Source organism: Podarcis liolepis (assembly GCF_965112155.1).
Source record: "Podarcis liolepis genome assembly, chromosome: 2".
NCBI lineage: Eukaryota > Metazoa > Chordata > Lepidosauria > Squamata > Lacertidae > Podarcis > Podarcis liolepis.
In genome coordinates this window covers 25,605,008-25,622,103 of record NC_139555.1, presented here as the reverse complement: position 1 = coordinate 25,622,103, position 17,096 = coordinate 25,605,008, and the positions used below count along the sequence as shown (strand labels likewise).

General features: G+C 42.7%; 1 long non-coding RNA gene across 1 annotated transcript; it reads right to left on the bottom strand.

The window, feature by feature from the left end:
* Positions 1-15,378: 15,378 nt before the first annotated feature.
* Positions 15,379-16,685, bottom strand: LOC310699213. The gene is made up of 2 exons (XR_014522003.1): positions 16,626-16,685; positions 15,379-15,466 (listed from the first exon to the last, which is right to left on the bottom strand). It is a non-coding gene; the product is annotated as an uncharacterized lncRNA (long non-coding RNA).
* Between the last annotated feature and the right edge of the window lie 411 nt (positions 16,686-17,096).

Sequence of the window (17,096 nt, the reverse complement as noted above, 5' to 3'; positions counted from 1 at the left end):
AATAATAATAATAATAATAATAATAATAATAATAATTATTATTATTATTATTACAGGGTTGAGTTGATGCATCTTTCTTCAGTGGCCCAGAGGCTGTTTTACTTTGGCATGTGAGTGCCTGGAGTTCTGGTGGAAAGTAAAACAGGGTTATTTTTGCGGAGGGGGGCTTTATTTCTTAGCAACGCATTCCCTAGGAAAATCCCTTCATACGGCAGTGACTGGTTGAAGTGGCAAATGGAGAGTTACCATAAGAAAACAAAAGCAAGAAACTGGGAATTTCCAAACATTATTAAGTCAATAAACTTCATCCCTGTGTTTATAATGGGTCAAGGACTTCAGAGCTATGCACATCCTTTATCAGCCAGTAACGTTTCCTAGTCGCAGCCATCTGCTGTAATGGTGTGTTGGTGTTTCTTTTTCATCTGGAAATCTTAGTTTCGAAACTACTTAGCATGTGTAGCACATCATATTAACAAGTGGTTGTAGTTCTGACCTTCGGTCAGCAGAGGGCACTGGTTGTTGAAACTCCAACATTTAAAAAGTAATCACAGCTTTTTTTTTTCCTTGGGGGTGTGTGAGAATTGTTTTCCTTTCAGATGATGAGAAATTTGGTTTCTCTCCTAGCAAGGAAAGAAAAGGGACAAGCAATGAATCACTATCATCCCAATTACATTTATTTGAGGATAGATGCGCATACCTGCCTTTTCTTGCCCTGTATGTGTTTTAAGCCTCCCTGGAAAATAATAATCTATTATGGCCTTTTTCAAAAAGAATGGTATTTTCATGTGTCTGGAGGCAGGAGAAACAAATTCAAGATAAAGCGTGTTTTATAACCAATTTTGGCATGTCTAAAACTGACTAGCCCTAACAAATATTAACTGTCCTCTGTACTGTTACATTACTCAGATTTTTCTTTTTAATGTGAAGGAGTTTAGTATTCTGCTTAATCAACTTCATGAGCTATCATTTGTTCAGCGCTGGTTTTTTGTGAAGTCCCCCTTGTTTTCCTCATCCATCCTGTTCCCAAATTTCTCACCTCCTGGCACTAGACTGAACTAATAAAACATTTTCATTTCCGCTATTTTAGAATCTTTAGTTTAAAACATTTTCTATTTTAGGTTGCAAGACAAGCCCCCCACCAGCTGTTGAATAAAATGGGACATTCTTCTAAGCAGGTATGGGCTATGTATACACTACCTTTAAAGCACACTCAGAGTTTAACCCCCCCCCCCAAAAAAAAAGAATTCTGTGCATTGAAGTTTGTTAAGGGTTTCTGGGAATTGTAACTCTGCGAAGGGGAAACTACAGAACCCATCATTCTTTGAGGGGGGGCTGTCTTAAAGGTATAGCGGGTATGTTAGCGGGGGTAAGGCTAGCGACATTTTTTTCTTGTGTTGTTTTTAATTGGTCCCCTCTTATAAATCCAGTCCTCCCTTAAAGAGGGCACGTATTGCAGTGAAACCTGGAAAACCAACACTATGTGTTGTGGGTGAGAACGGATTGGTCAGCCACAATACCCAATTGGTAGGTTCCTCGAAGCTGGGTGCAATCTGGCCAATGGGACGCAGTCCAAGTGGTTTGAGGGACCTATTTATGCCCATGCACGTGACCCAGAGGTTCCTTTTTCGGCGAGTGCATTCGGAACACCCGCCCACCTCTCCCTACTTTTAGGGCTTTGCGCTTGACCTTGCTATGCCGTCGTGTGCAACTGTCATTGGGACAGGGGCACAGCAGGAATTTTCCCTACTTGACTGATTGGCTGTTGCCATTTGGGTTTCGCCTGCTGCGTAGCAAATCCTCACAACTTGTACGGTTGCGGATAAGCTCTGGTTCAGGTGATAGGGATGAGAGAATGCTCTCTGTCAGCGTGTTTGCGCCTTGCTGCTACTGCACCCCTCGCAAACTCTGTCATGTCATGCTGCAGCCGTTTAAACAGAGGTCAGGCGAGTAGGGCAGCCCCACCACACCTTTTGCTGTTACATGGATCTTTATCTTTCAGCCAGACTTGGACCAAACAACCCTTCAGATAGCGCTAACTGTCCTTTGCACAACAGACTCCACAAACAGATGCTGAGCAAGATTCCGGACCCACGGCTCTGAGACAAAGCCAGGCACAAGGACGTTGCTGCCTCAGTGGCTTCCTTTTTAATTGCCATCCTACCTGAAAGGGTTCTTAATGAACCATCCCTCTAGGGCAGACACATCCAACGCCCAAGAGGCTGTGATCTACTCCCAGTATAAAATATCTGGCAATGATCTACCCATTGTCATTGGAGGGAGGAGGAGGGGTATTTTTTGGGGGGGGAGTTGGCCAGAGTGGTTGAGCTTTTTTGAGGGGGGGGGAGACTTGCCAGAGTTGGGGAGCTTTTGGTGGGGTTGGCCAGAGTGGTCAACAAAAAGGGATGCAATGTTGATCACACAAAGCACTAAACCAAATACTACCACTTTCCGTGTTCCACAACGTTCACTGCAGCGCCTAAGGAGGGAACAAGAGCAGGAAATAATGGCCCTGCAATCTACCATGATCCAGCGCAATCTACCTGTAGATCGTGATTGACCGGTTGGACATCGCTGCTCTAGGGAATAGACAGGGTGGAGCAGAACAGTCGAGTGTCTTGTGACCCTTGATAGCCTCACTCCTGTCCCTTTTAAATCTATCCCACTGACTTGAACTGTCCTAACTTGAAATGCCAATAAAGGTATTTGTATTAGAGGGGAAGCTAAAGGTAAAGGGACCCCTGACCATTAGGTCCAGTCGCGTACGACTCTGGGGTTGCGGTGCTCATCTTGCTTTTTCGGCTGAGGGAGCCGGCGTACAGCTTCCGAGTCATGTGGCCAGCATGATTAAGCCGCTTCTAGCGAACCCTAGCAGCGCACAGAAATGCCGTTTACCTTCCCGCCAGAGTGGTACCTATTTATCTACTTGCACTTTGACGTGCTTTCGAACTGCTAGGTTAGCAGGAGCAGGGACCGAGCAACGGGAGCTCACCCCGTCATGGGGATTCGAACCATCGACCTTCTGATTGGAAAACCCTAGGCTCTGTGGTTTAACCCACAGCACCACCTGTGTCCCATATTTGAGGTAGCTGTACAGTAGGACAGATGGCCTCCCTTTTGAGAGATAACATATGCTGGCAGAAGCAGTTATCCCAAAGGTGTGAGGCACTCAGCCGATCCAGGTGCTTGTGAGAAGCAACTCTCTGTGTGCAACACACACACACCCCTAAGCAAATAGGCATCTGTTCCTGATCCAATAGCTGGGGGCCCTAGAGTTGCCATGTATCTTCTTTTTCCATGACATGTCGTTTTTTTCAGGGATAAAATTTGAGACAAATTGCATTTTAATTTGCTTAGAACGGCCATCGCGCCGTCCTCCTTTTTGCTCTTCAAAATACGGCAGCCTTAGAGCCCTTTCCTAAAAAGCTGAAATCCTGCTGGCTGTTCACTGAAGAGGGCAAGTGCTGGCTTCCTCGTCAAACTCATGTTCCATGGGAGCTTTAAATGCATAGCTCATGGGCAATCCTAGCTGCTCTGGGTCATAACTTTTTAATGCTACCTGGGTTCCATTTTATGGAGAAGGGTGCAGTTGAAATGAAGAAAAATAATAATAAACCAACACAATATTCATTCATTTTTATTCTTTTTTTTGTCTGTTGGCGATTAAGCAACATCACAATTTGAGTATGTGTGTAGATGGATGGATGGATGGATGGATGGATGGATGGATGGATAGACAGATAGATGAATAGATAGATGATAGATAGATAGATAGATAGATAGATAGATAGATAGATACAGTGCTTTTTTCTTTATAAATGTTTAGGGGTACTCTTATTTTGACTCAAGAAAATCACCATTTTATATTTCAAATTGGGAAAAATAAATACACTAAATGGACAAAAGTACAAAGATTCACAAAATGCTTAGGGGTATGCGTACCCCTGCATACTTCCAGAAAAAAGAACTGGATAGATGATAGATAGATGATAGATAGATAGATAGATAGATAGATAGATAGATAGATAGATAGATAGATGATAGACAGACAGACAGACAGACAGATATAGAGGAATACATACCTATTATTAATTTGAAGCTGTCCCATGCTCCTGATTTGAGAATGACAGCAGATACCCCACAGAAATTTCACTTTTTACTTATTTATTAGATTTGTACACTGCCCTTCATCTGAAGATCATGCGGGGGGGGGGTGTGACATAAAATACAAAATGAGCACACAATGTACACAATAGAAGAAAAAATGAACCAATAACCCCACAACAAAATTTCCCCGAGACAATCCCAAAGGTGAGTTCACCCACGTAGAGACCTCTCAGTGCCTACAGGTTTCATGTTGCTAATCCTTTCATGTAAACTAATCCTAGTCGTAGACAGGATAGACTGAGGCACCAGCTTGCCTGGACTGTAGACCCTGAAAATTATGAAAGCAGCAGCAGCAGCAGCTACCTGGGTGATCCTTAATAAATACTGCTTGGTGAGCAGACTCTAGTTTGTGCCAAGCCTCATCTGAACAGAAGACACTTTGGATTTTTCATGAGCTGGTGGGAGAGGATTCTTGTTATTATTTTAAGGAAACAAATTGTAGTCCATGACGTATCCAAGGACAGAGAAGAGTTTGGAAAAACGAACCCAGCTATTGACCTGGCAAAAGACCAAAGGCTATTGTAGGGTGTTCTGGGAAATGCACTCAAGAAAGCAACACAAGGTTAATAATCTGTTCATGATATTTAGATTTCTCCTGTTTGAAGAAAAAGGGGTTTTACTGCCAGCTGCTGCTTCTTACATCACACAACGTGGAATTTTTTCTCTCCCGCTGACATTCATAGCAGCATTATGATTTCCCAAGTGGATGTTTTTTTGGGAGCAATTTATTAAAATCATTTTAACTCCATGAAATTATGGAGGCCCTTGGGAGGGTGCCTTGCCATATATTATAATTCTAGTAAGTGACAGTGGGCTGTAATAATACTGTAACGCAGTGAAAAGAACCGTTAGGATTTCCTTGCTGCCAATTACACCAGTAAAAATGAGTGCAAGCATCATCATAAACAGTAAGGTCCAAGTTGTTTGAATGAATGAAAACAGGATGGGAAATGGCCCCAAATACAGTGGTACCTTGGGTTAAGTACTTAATTTGGAGGTCCGTTCTTAACCTGAAACTGTTCTTAACCTGAAGCACCACTTTAGCTAATGGGGCCTCCTGCTGCCACTGCGCTGCCGGAGCACAATTTCTGTTCTCATCCTGAGTTAAAGTTCTTAACCCGAGGTACTATTTCTGGGTTAGCGGATTCTGTAACCTGCAATTTGGAGTCCCCCAAAATGGGGGGCGTTTTATACATAGGGGCGTGTTATACACGGAAAAACAGTGATGCCCTATGGCGCCCCCTAGCCTCAGTGCCCTGTGTGGCAGAACCAGTCATGTTGCCCTAAATCCATCCCTGACAGGGTTTTAATTATTTCACCTGCCTCTTGAAAAGACAATGCACACACTTGTCACCCTTGCTTTTCCTTCCTCCCTGTGTGTGGAACAGTTTTCTGACAAGTGCAATCCAACGAAACAAGCCTCCTTACCACTTGCTTGCCGTCTCTCTCTCTTTTTCAAATTATGAAGCATGACATCATTTTCCCCCCTGCAGCCTACTGACCCAATAATATCTCTACAGAGTACATCTCTGTGGGTTTTGCCATTTGTATTTGCAGAGGTGGCACCAGAGTTAAAACACAGCTTCCCTTACACCTAACATTTTCAGTATCAAGATCAAGACGAGTATGTGCGCGATCTCAAATCCCAGTTGGCTTATATATAATTATGATCATCAAAGGGCTGAATAGCTCTTTTGTTTAGCAACACGGCTCTTACAACACTCACTGCTCACCAAATTCCTATGGAAACAGAGATGTTGATGCTCATTCGCAACCATTCGCACATTACTGTTACTATGAACAAGGCAGTCACTATGCCGTCCGCAGCCTCGCTGCCTAGTAAAACGCAGCACACCAGACGTACGATAGAAAGGTTCCTTTAAATAAGGACCACATGATCTACAGTCTTGTCTACCTAATGCCATACTCATTACAGTGTCCTGCTTAGGTAATGATTGAGCTCAGCTACATCAGAAGGTGAGAGGCCAAAATGCAACAAAGACATTTGAGAATACAGTTTGCCTTTCCAAAGCCTGCGATAAACCTGAAGTTCTGCACTTACTCTGCAACACGCTTAACTTTTAGTATTTGTTGTGCTTTAATTCCTTAAAACTGAAAGGAAGCATGCGTACAAAATTTGTACAATTTGCGCGCAGATTTTTCATGTCATTCAGAAAGTCTGAAACAGTCAGAATGGAATGAATGGGCAACAGCAAAATCTTAGCGGGTCCACCCTTCCCTTCATAGCAAGGGGCAAAATATTGGATCACATATTTTTGACTTCTAGGCAATCTTTCTTGCCAAACCCCCCTTTCTTCTAGAATTTACTGTATAAGGCAATCAGACTCTTATGACAATTCTCTGCCCATGCAGAGGAGAAGAGCGTTTAGCAAGTGATTTACTTTATTTAAATTCCCATTGTTGCCATGTCTTCTATTGTTAGAGGAATAGAAGTCTGTGGGATGAAAATTGTGGCTTAACGTAGGAGGTGATGCTCTTATTTCCATTCTGTTTCCATTCGGCTGAACAAGTCTATAAACGCAACGCAAACAACACTATTCCCCAGCTTGCACCCCAACAAATGTCGCAAGAGGATGTTTTCTTAAAAAGAAAAAGAAACAGAAAAAGTTGAGCCTATTTATCTTGTTGCCTCAGCAGCTCATACTTCCTCAGTTATCATCGGTCACTAGCATCTGGAGGAAGAAACTTTTAAAAAAATGGATCTAAGTTAAGGGCCTGTTTATACGTCATACGGGATGCGGGTAGTGCTGTGGTCTAAACCACAGAGCCTAGGACTTGTCGATCATAAGGTCGGTGGTTTGAATCCCCACGACGGGGTGAGCTCCCGTTGCTCGGTCCCTGCTCCTGCCAACCTAGCAGTTCAAAAGCACATCAAAGGGCAAGTAGATAAATAGGTACTGCTCCAATGGGAAGGTAAACGGCGTTTCCGTGTGCTGCTCTGGTTCGCCAGAAGCGGCTTAGTCATGCTGGCCACATGACCCGGAAGCTGTACGCCGGCTCCCTCAGCCAATAAAGCAAGATAAGCACTGTTTACCTTCCCGCCGGAGCGGTTCCTATTTATCTACTTGCACTGATGTCCTTTCAAACTGCTCGGTTGGCAGGAGCAGGAACAGAGCAACGGGAGCTCACTCCGTCATCAGGATTCAAACTGCCAACCTTCTGATTGGCAAACCCAAGAGGCTCAGTGGTTTAGACCACAGCGCCACCCGCGTCCTAATAGGAAGGGGGCAACAGGTGTAGCAGGGAGCATATAAAAGGGAACTTTATGAAATGCCCTTTTGAGGCTCCAGGTTTGACTACAGTGGTACCTCAGGTTACAGACGCTTCAGGTTACAGATGCTTCAGGTTACAGACTCCGCTAACCCAGAAATAGTACCTCGGGTTAAGAACTTTGCTTCAGGATGAGAACAGTCATTGTGCGGCAGTGGCGCGGTGGCAGTGAGAGGCCCCATTAGCTAAAGTGGTCTTCAGGTTAAGAACAGTTTCAGGTTAAGAACGGACCTCCAGAACGAATTAAGTTCTTAACCTGAGGTACCACTGTATGTGGATGTCATGTGGCAGTGACCAAGCTGTTTTGTTTAAATGGATTTTAGGATAAACAGAAGCAACTAACACCAAGGCTTTCCTCTTACATTCACATTCTTTGCTTTTTGCCATTCCTTCCAGGCTTTTGCAATGTTCTCTTCCCCTTCAGATTAAAAGTGATGTTTTCAGTTCACACCATCAGAAGCAGTACATGTGGGGGAGCAGCTCTGCTCTCCTGGAACCAGCATCCCTTTACTGCACCTGGATGGGGTTGTGGTGTGGGGACAACAAGGGGCTGTGAGGTTGTGCTGGTGGGAATGATGTTGTTGGAAACGCTGCTGTTGGTACAGGCATGCAGCCTTGGTTTTGCTGATGCCCCACCCCAACTGTGACCAGGTAAGCAACAGTCTGGGGTTAGGAGCCTGACTTCTGGGTCTGCTGCATCCAATTTGTTGCTGCATGTGCTGAGATGTAATAAGGTACTGCAATCGCTCAAACCTAGACAACATCTTAAAAAGCAGAGACATCACCTTGCCAACAAAGGTCTGTATAGTTAAAGCTATCGTTTTCCCAGTAGTGATGTATGGAAGTGAGAGCTGGACCATGAAAAAGGCTGGTTGTCAAAGAATTGATGCTTTCGAATTATGGTGCTGGAGGAGACTCTTGAGAGTCCCATGGACTGCGAGAAGATCAAACCTATCCATTCTGAAGGAAATCAGCCCTGAGTGCTCACTGGAAGGACAGATTGTGAAGCTGATGCTCCAATACTTTGGCCACCTCATGAGAAGAGAAGACTCCCTGGAAAAGACCCTGATGTTGGGAAAGATGAAGAGCACAAGGAGAAGGGGACGACAGAAGACGAGATGGTTGGACAGTGTTCTTGAAGCTACCAGCATAAGTTTGACCAAACTGCGGGAGGCAGTGGAAGACAGGAGTGCATGGCGTGCTCTGGTCCATGGGGTCACGAAGAGTTGGACACGACTAAACGACTAAACAACAACAACTGCAATCGCTCAAGAAACATCTCTCATGCACATTCATTATAGAGGCAGTGGAGTCAACTACACTAGTCAAAAAACAGTGTTTTGAATGTGTTATAGAAATGCAACACCAGATGGCACTGGAGAGCAATAAAAAAATTATTTGCGATTTCCCATAGCGTTTTTATTTATTTTGTTATATTGATTTAATTTCTAACTTATTTGCAGTGGCGCGTGGGGGGGGGGTCTGCTGGGTGTAGATCCAGACAGAGTTTCTTTTATTATTTAGATAATGGGTGTTTTGAGCCAATCAACAAGTATCTGCGCACTAATCTGCAAAATATTTGCCTGGCATTTCCCCTTTATTGTTTGAGCATGGTAAAACAGACGCCACTGTTTAGCAGATGTCAGCCAGATGTCTTTGGGGTTGCGTCTGTAGGGAAAACCACCAATTTCTTTTTCACTTTAAGTGATAGCAAACCACGGCTTGTGGGCTGACCTACTTTGCTGTTTTCTGTAGTTATAATTGCCTTGTTTATTCAGTATACAGACTGATGCTCATACACTAGCTGAATGATATTTTCCAATTTTGCTATTACGTCTTTCAAGACAAACAGACTCCGTGTTTTCTGAAGTGGTTCCAATTATCCCAATTTTGCTAATGATAGATTAAATGAAATGCTTGGGACATACTGAAATAGTACAGGTGGCATTAGTTCTGCCCGGTGGTGTACATCTGATCTTGAATGGCTCAGAACTGACTTAAAAGCATTTCCATAAACATGGCTACAAATAGCTGCCATAATGAAGTAGAAACATCTTTGTTCTCCGATTTCCTTCAAATCTCCACAGTAATAGCAGTACAGCTGCACAGCTTAGGCAACATTATTTAGATTGGTCTAATGCTGAGTGTTGTTCATTAATTTTCAGATATGCTTTTACATGCCTTTTACTTGCAGGAGATGTACGCAGCGCAACAAGGCAGAAAGGGGTCTTCTCAGTGATGGTGTCCTATATATATTGAAGGACTTCTGTCTGGAAGCACACTTGGCATGCACAATTTTTATAATTTTGGCAGCAAGTTCGTTTGCCCAGCTATTTGAAGATTGTTAAAGTATTTATTACTTGAGCAGCCCGCTCTGAAGTTCTGCAGCATTAAAGTTTTAATTCTGTATCCATTAGCTGCTTTGCTTCATGATGTTTTGAAGGGGACATTATTCATTGAAGGCTCAAGAGATACTACTTGGTAGGAAAAGTTATAATATGACAATAAATGTCAAAAATATATTTAAATAAACATTTTGTTGATTTTAATTATATTTGCATTTATTAAAAAAAACCCCTGTCTTTAACTGTCTTTACAACCCTGTCAGATGGGTGGTGTGCAAATAAATTATTATTATTATTATTATTATTATTATTATTATTATTATTATTGAAAATTTTAAATGCTTCACTTTTTCTTTTATTGGCAGCCTTGACATTTTTCTTGTTAACCACTTAGAGGTTTTATGTACAATCAAGAAGTATAAAATTTGTGGTAAATAAATAAAATACAGGCATGCATAAGTACAGTGGTACCTCGGGTTAAGAACTTAATTCGTTCTGGAGGTCTGTTCTTAACCCGAAATTGTTCTTAACCTGAGGCGCACTTTCACTAATGGGGCCTTCCACTGCTGCTGCTGCCGCGCCGCCGCCTCACGATTTCCGTTCTCATCCTGGAGCAACTACTTCCGTGTTAGCGGAGTTTGTAACCCAAAGCGTTTGTAACCTGAAGTGTTTGTAACCCAAAGTACCGCTGTATATTGCTCCATATTTAATAAACTGACTGACCATGAAATGCTTCTCCAAGGCAACAGATACAGTGGTACTTTGGTTCTCAAGCATTGAAAACCCGGAAGTAAATGTTCCGGTTTTCTAATGTTTTTTGGAAGCCGAACGTCCGATGCGGCTGTCAACTATTGTTTCCAGGGCACCTGCACCAATCAGAAGCCACACCTTGGTTTTCAAAAGTCAAACAGACCTCCGGAATGGATTAAGTTTGAGAGCCAAGTACCACTGTATTTGGCGCTTTTGGTTTTGCTATTTATTTTGCATTTTTGTCTTTGAGGCTTTTTCGGTTAATTAGTTTTTGTGACTGTGTGGAACCCAGTTCAGCTGATTGATTGATTGACTGATTGTGTGACTGAGGAAATGGATAAAAGCCCCCCTCCAAACAATGACTATTATCAGAGCAAGTAAGAAAAAGAAATAATTTTAATTTTCATCATCCACAATACTATCTTATTTAATTTATAGTACAGTACATTGATTATTTCTTTCATTTTATGAATCAATGGTCTCGTTAGAAAGTAAAATTCATGCTAAATTGCTGTTTTAGTTTTTTTTTAAAAAAATGGATTTATTTATTTATTGGAACGGATTAATCCGTTTTGCATTACTTTCTATTGGAAAGCACACCTTGGTTTTGGAACGGTTTGGTTTTGGAACAGACTTCTGGAATGGATTAAGTTTGAGAACCAAGGTACCACTGTATTGGAAAAGGCCTCTGGTTTTGTTCATTCATTAAATTGCAATCTGTCGGAAGCGGGAGGGCTGCTACAGAAGCTGTGCTCACTTCAGAGCTGTGAAGTGTCTGTGAGCAACAGGATCCCATGCGATCACCGTCAGAACAAGTGGAGAAGCAGGAAGTTAGGGAATTGCACTCCTGGCTGTTTTCTGGACTTAGCATTCAGTGTTGACGATTCAACATGGCAAAGCGTTTCTTTGCTTTCCTTCATCTCACAGATGAAGCCGGCCATCATTATTCATGTCATGGATGGAGAGCTGATGCGAGAAGATAGAAGCTTGCCCAAAGCTTACTCATGGCTGATATATGACCTTAGCTTCCCAGGTCCTAATCTCCGAGCGTTCGAGTTCCTTTTCTCAAGCTAGTCCAAATACATTTTCGTGATTAGCGTTGCCCCTAGTAGCAGTTTCCCCCTTCCACGTCAAAATATAGAGCTTTTGTAAATAGAAACACACGGCCTGTATCTTTCACGAATTTTAACGGAGCTATTATGATAACACCTTTGTCCTTCCTACGCTGACTTTAACATTGGACATCAATCAAAAGCAAATACCCTTAATTGCGATATGAGCACAATCTGAGGTAAACAGGCTCCCAGTCCTTTTATTTGAGCTAGTATGAAAGCAAATATTAGTGTGATATATGAAGGACAAAGCCTTTCATGTGCCAATACAATAGGAGCAGGAGCCAAAGTAATGTCTGGGAAATTCTTCAAAACAATGGTGCACCTGCAGGTAACAGCATCATTGGGCCCAATGCAACCCTTTATCTCCCTTCATTCTGTTGATGACTCCACTTTCACATACTGTACTTTTTGCTCTATAAGACTCACTTTTTCCCTCCTAAAAAGTAAGGGGAAATGTGTGTGCATCTTATGGAGCAAATGCAGGCTGCGCGGCTATCCCAGAAGCCAGAACACGAAGAGGGATCACTGCTTTCTCTGCACAGCAATCCCTCTTGCTGTTCTGGCTTCTGAGATTCAGAATTATTTTTTTCTTGTTTTCCTCCTCCAAAAACTAGATGCGTCTTGTGTTCTGGTGCGTCTTATAGAGCGAAAAATGTGGTAATTAGAGCTACAGAAGCTGGCAAACTCCAACTTTGCATTGCATGCAGCCTTCAGTGTGGACCATGCAGCTTTCCAAGCCACCAGCTAATTTCCCCTGAAACTGCCATATTTTGCTGCATCCCCATGTGTGAGTGGTGCACTCTCCTTCCCTGGTGTCAGGATGCTGTCAGTGGCTCCCAGGTGGTTGCCCAGGAAAGCATATAGACAAGGAAAAGATACTCACCGTCCTTTTTTATTTCAGTCTTTACAGAGAAAGGCTATAGGACCCAGCCTCTTGGATAATGGCGTTGTCCTGAGTGAATCTCCACCCCTCCATTTATCCCACTTCCTTCTCCTCATCGTCTCCTCTCCGGGTGCTGTGACATGCCCTCTGTCTTTGAGCTCTTTGCTCTCCTACTTTTAAGGCTCGCCGGGTTCTGGGAGATGGTGGGTCTGGAATGCTTTCTAATGACAACGTGTCAGCCGGATGTTGTTCTGGTTCTCCCATGATTCCCCAGCTTTCCCCCTCATCTGCCTCTGAGCTTCTACCTCCCTCAACCGCCTGTTGTAAATCTATCCTGCCTTCCTTTTCCTCCTCCCTGGAAGGGTCAGGATGGGGAGGCGGTCTCCACCATTCCTCCTCTGCCCAGTCCTTGACACCGCAGAGGTTGGATGGCCATCTGTCATGTATGATCTAGTTGGGATTTCTACATTGCAGGGGTTGGCCTAGATGACCCCTGGGTCCCTTCCAATTCTACGATTCAAATAAATCAGCTCAGTGATTTCTTAAACAGGGATGAGGAAGCTGTGGCTCCACAGAGGTTGCTGGACTCTATCTCCCATCTGCCGTGGTCAGATTGTAGGGCTGAACCCAAATAAGTGTTTTTGGAACTCAGAGCGGAAAAGGTTCCTCACGCCAGGTATTTAATATGTATGGTAAGGCCTTGTGTGACCTGGTCCTATATGGAAGCATGAGAAACGTAAACAAAACAGAAATTAATATCCCATGGCAAAAGCAGCGGGGCTGCGAAATCTTGAACTGTTGTCTTCTTTTGATTTTTTGACAGTGTTGAGTTATTGACCATAGCGATTTAACAGCAACACCAAAAACGGTCTCTCTTAACTGGAAGCAGTGTGGGGTGGGTAGTAAGTGGGGATCTGTATGATATGACTGAAATCTTTCAGGAATGATGCAGCAAAAAGAGAAAGAGTAGCCGAAACAGCCTAGTAGATCATGTGTGGTTGTTAAGGATTTACAGGATTACCTGTAATCTCCCTCAGTCAATATAAAATGATTAAATCCTTTCTTCTTAGAAAAAGATAACATTTAGCGTAGTAGTCACTAATGCTGGGAAATTGGCACAATATGTGATCGATGCCTTAATAGCATTTTCATCCTGATACGTTGAGATACTGTACTCTGTCTGTTCCATGATTGCACAGAGCTGGTAAAATGTGTTTTTCCTCCACTAGCAACCATCCATCAAGGCAGCTGCATGTTTTTCATCTGGCACGAGGATTTGGAGCCAAACAAAGGCAGTTCTGTCAGATTACAGCTCTGTATGCTGCTGACACAGTTTTGTTCTCTTCATTTCAGGATAGGACACACTCTGTGACGGAGAAGTGGGGTGGCGGGTGGCGATGACATAACTGCAAGAACGCTGGTGGTTTGGAAAGCCATGTGCATGTTTGCTGGGTGAAATCTCTGGTGCGCAAAGCCAAAGGTGGCTCGCTTTGGTCTGCAGCCACAAATGGAAAAGGAAGGGATGTTTGAGGGGGGTTCAAACAAGGAAAATAGGCTGGGGAATAAGAGCAGAGTCCTTCAACACACACACCCCAACCTCCAAAAAACGGATCCAAAGTTTTTATACTACTTACAATACAGACATCCACCCATCAACTTGCGCACAACTTCTTATACAAGCTGTGCCAGGAAATAAATAACAAATTCAGTTCAAAACTGGAAATGGTGGGAGAGAGCTGGAGAGTCCTTGTGGCTCATGAGAAGACACTTCCCAGAGCCCAAAGAGGACATCAATGAGGGTGGAGTAAGCCCTAAAGAGACCGGAAGCACAGTAGGGCTTTATTTACGCCGCTCAGCCTCCCCGCCTAGCAGCTGATGTGTGTGGTAGCGCAGCAGCAAGAGTCTCTTTTCTGCACATCCTCCAGCCTTCAGCTGGCCCCAGAACTTCAATTCTAGTTGTGGATATTTTGGGATACAACACTTTTGGTCTGGATTGGAGAAAGAGCAGGAGAGAAGTCATTTAAAGGGTTTAGAGAGAGTTTCCCACTTACACGATTTTCACTTATGCATGGAAGGTATTTTGGAAGGTATGGAATAGGATGTCCCTATTTTCATCAGATAATTTTGGAGGGTATGTGACACATCTAAACAACAAAATCAAATAGGGAGGCATTCTTGATGGCTGTAAATGGGAAATTTCATTCCCCTAATGCCTCACCAAATCCCAGACCTGTAAATATTTTGGTACATCTTACTTTGGTTAGCTTTCTGCATAGCCAGGGCTGTGACCATGTAATGATGGGGGTTTAGTATTAGCACAGGTGAATTGCCCGTCCCTCCAAATAAACTAGAGTCCAAGAAAGTTATCTAGTGAAACAGTCTTCCTTTTGAGTGGAGTACAGAATTCTCATCACCTTTCCCTCACCCAGCTATCACTCACATTGTAGGAAGTCAGCACTGTGATTTAGCCAAGGAAAATATGCTGAGGTTTACAGAAAGCAGAAAATATCTCTTAAATAAACACGAATGTTCACAGCCATTGCTACGTAGATTTCTTGGCTGTGGGTTGGCCAGTTTTAGCATTCAGATTTCTGCTGTTCACTTAGATCAGAATCATCTTCTCTTGGAATAGTTAACAATTATAGGGCTCTGCAAAGTTGCTGTCTTCAAGCTTCCTCATTCGGTGCTCCCAACACTGGGCAGCACTAAATAAATCAAAGGCCAGCTGCAGCTACTGATCCCCTCTAACCCTTTTTTTCTCTTAGTTGTAATTTTGACTATAAGCTCAACAATAAACCCCATCTCTTAATCTCAGCATGAACAAATGGAAAATGGTCAAATGACGCACATTTTTAAGCTTCTTGGTGCATAAATTAGACAGAGTACGTCAGTTCACTGGAATACGCTGACCTTTTCTCCTAAAAAAAAAAAAAAAAGTATATGAGGGAATAAAGATTTGGATGGAGTTCTGGGTTAAAAATCTTCTCTGTTTGCAGCAGAGTGCAGGATTGGCATAAAGTAACAGCCACATACAGAAGCAGATGCTTAAGACGTGCAGAGAAAAATATAAACTGGTGAGTGGACATATTGCCGGCGCCAGTAAAACCTGGATGGCTAACATGTACAGTTATGAAATTGGCCATCATATTTGTACATCTCCTCTTTGTATAGCCAGGAAAGGCAGACAATACAATTGCTAATTCCCAGAGATACCCTCGGTCCAAAGGATGAACAACCTTCTAATTCTAATTAAATTAAGGTAAACGTAATGCGGAATTTATATATATATTCAAAGTCGTTAACAATAAAACACAGTACATCAATTAATAATTATAAATAAAAACAACAAAGTGTGACAAGCCAGAACAAAAACACACGATAAAATGTAAATGAAACAGCAATCACAACAGCAAAGTGTCATCTAACACATACATACTGCTCCTTAATAATGGTCAAGGGTCCCTTTACCTTTTAAAAGGCTAGGCAAATGAAGAGATCTTATTTTGGTATCTAAAATTCATCAGGGATAGTGATAGACAGAAACAAAATAAAAAAATTCCTTCCAGTAGCACCTTAGAGACCAACCAAGTTTGTTATTAGTATGAGCTTTCGTGTGCATGCACACTTCTTCAGATACCATGTCAGTGATAGACAGGCAATTCTTGTGAGATATTCAGTGTTGAATGTGAGTGTTCTGTCTTTCATTCAGCAAATCACCTCTTTGGCAGTCTGCATTTTGCTGTCTTTTTTATAGTTTTTATTAAGGATTTTTATGTGACAATCTCATTGCCCTGAGGAATAGCTCAGTTAGTAGAGCACGAGGCTCTTAATCTTGGGGTAGTGGGTTCCAGCCCCACATTGGGCAAAAGATTGCAGGGGCTTGGATAAAGTGATCTTTGAACAGCCCCAAAAAGGCAGGATTAGTGGCTGGGGACATTGGTCCTCATGATGAAATCATTACTTTCAAACTGAAAAGTGAACTTGAGGAATATTGGGGCTCAGCCTTGTTGATTCATCACATTAGCATTTGGAATTTACCCAGCAGACATAATTCAGTAATAGTGTATACAGTCGTACCTTGAAGGTTGAATGCCTTGCAATTCAAACGTTTTGGCTCCCGAACACCACAGAGGTGAGTGTTCTGGTTTGCAATGTTCTTTGGAACCCGGACATCTGACACGGGTTCTGTGACTTCTGATTGGCTTCAGGAGCTTCCTACAGCCAATCGGAAGCCACACCTTGGTTTCAGAACTTTTTGAAAGTCAAACAGACTTCCGGAACGGATTCTGTTTGACTTCCAAGGTACAAATGTAATATAAATAAGACTTAAGTGCTCAGTTATTTTTTGTTGCACGTTAGCACAGATTCAGAATCCTCTTGGAATAGTGCCCATTGGTGCTCTATCAGATGTGATATTTAAGGGGAAACGTTAATAATAAGCAGACAAAGCAAAAGGGGAGAATTATGGTATCCTGGTGACTTTGATCACATTAAGGTGTTTTTGTTTTTTAAGAAAGAAAGTAGGAAATCTAAAGAATGCTTATTGTT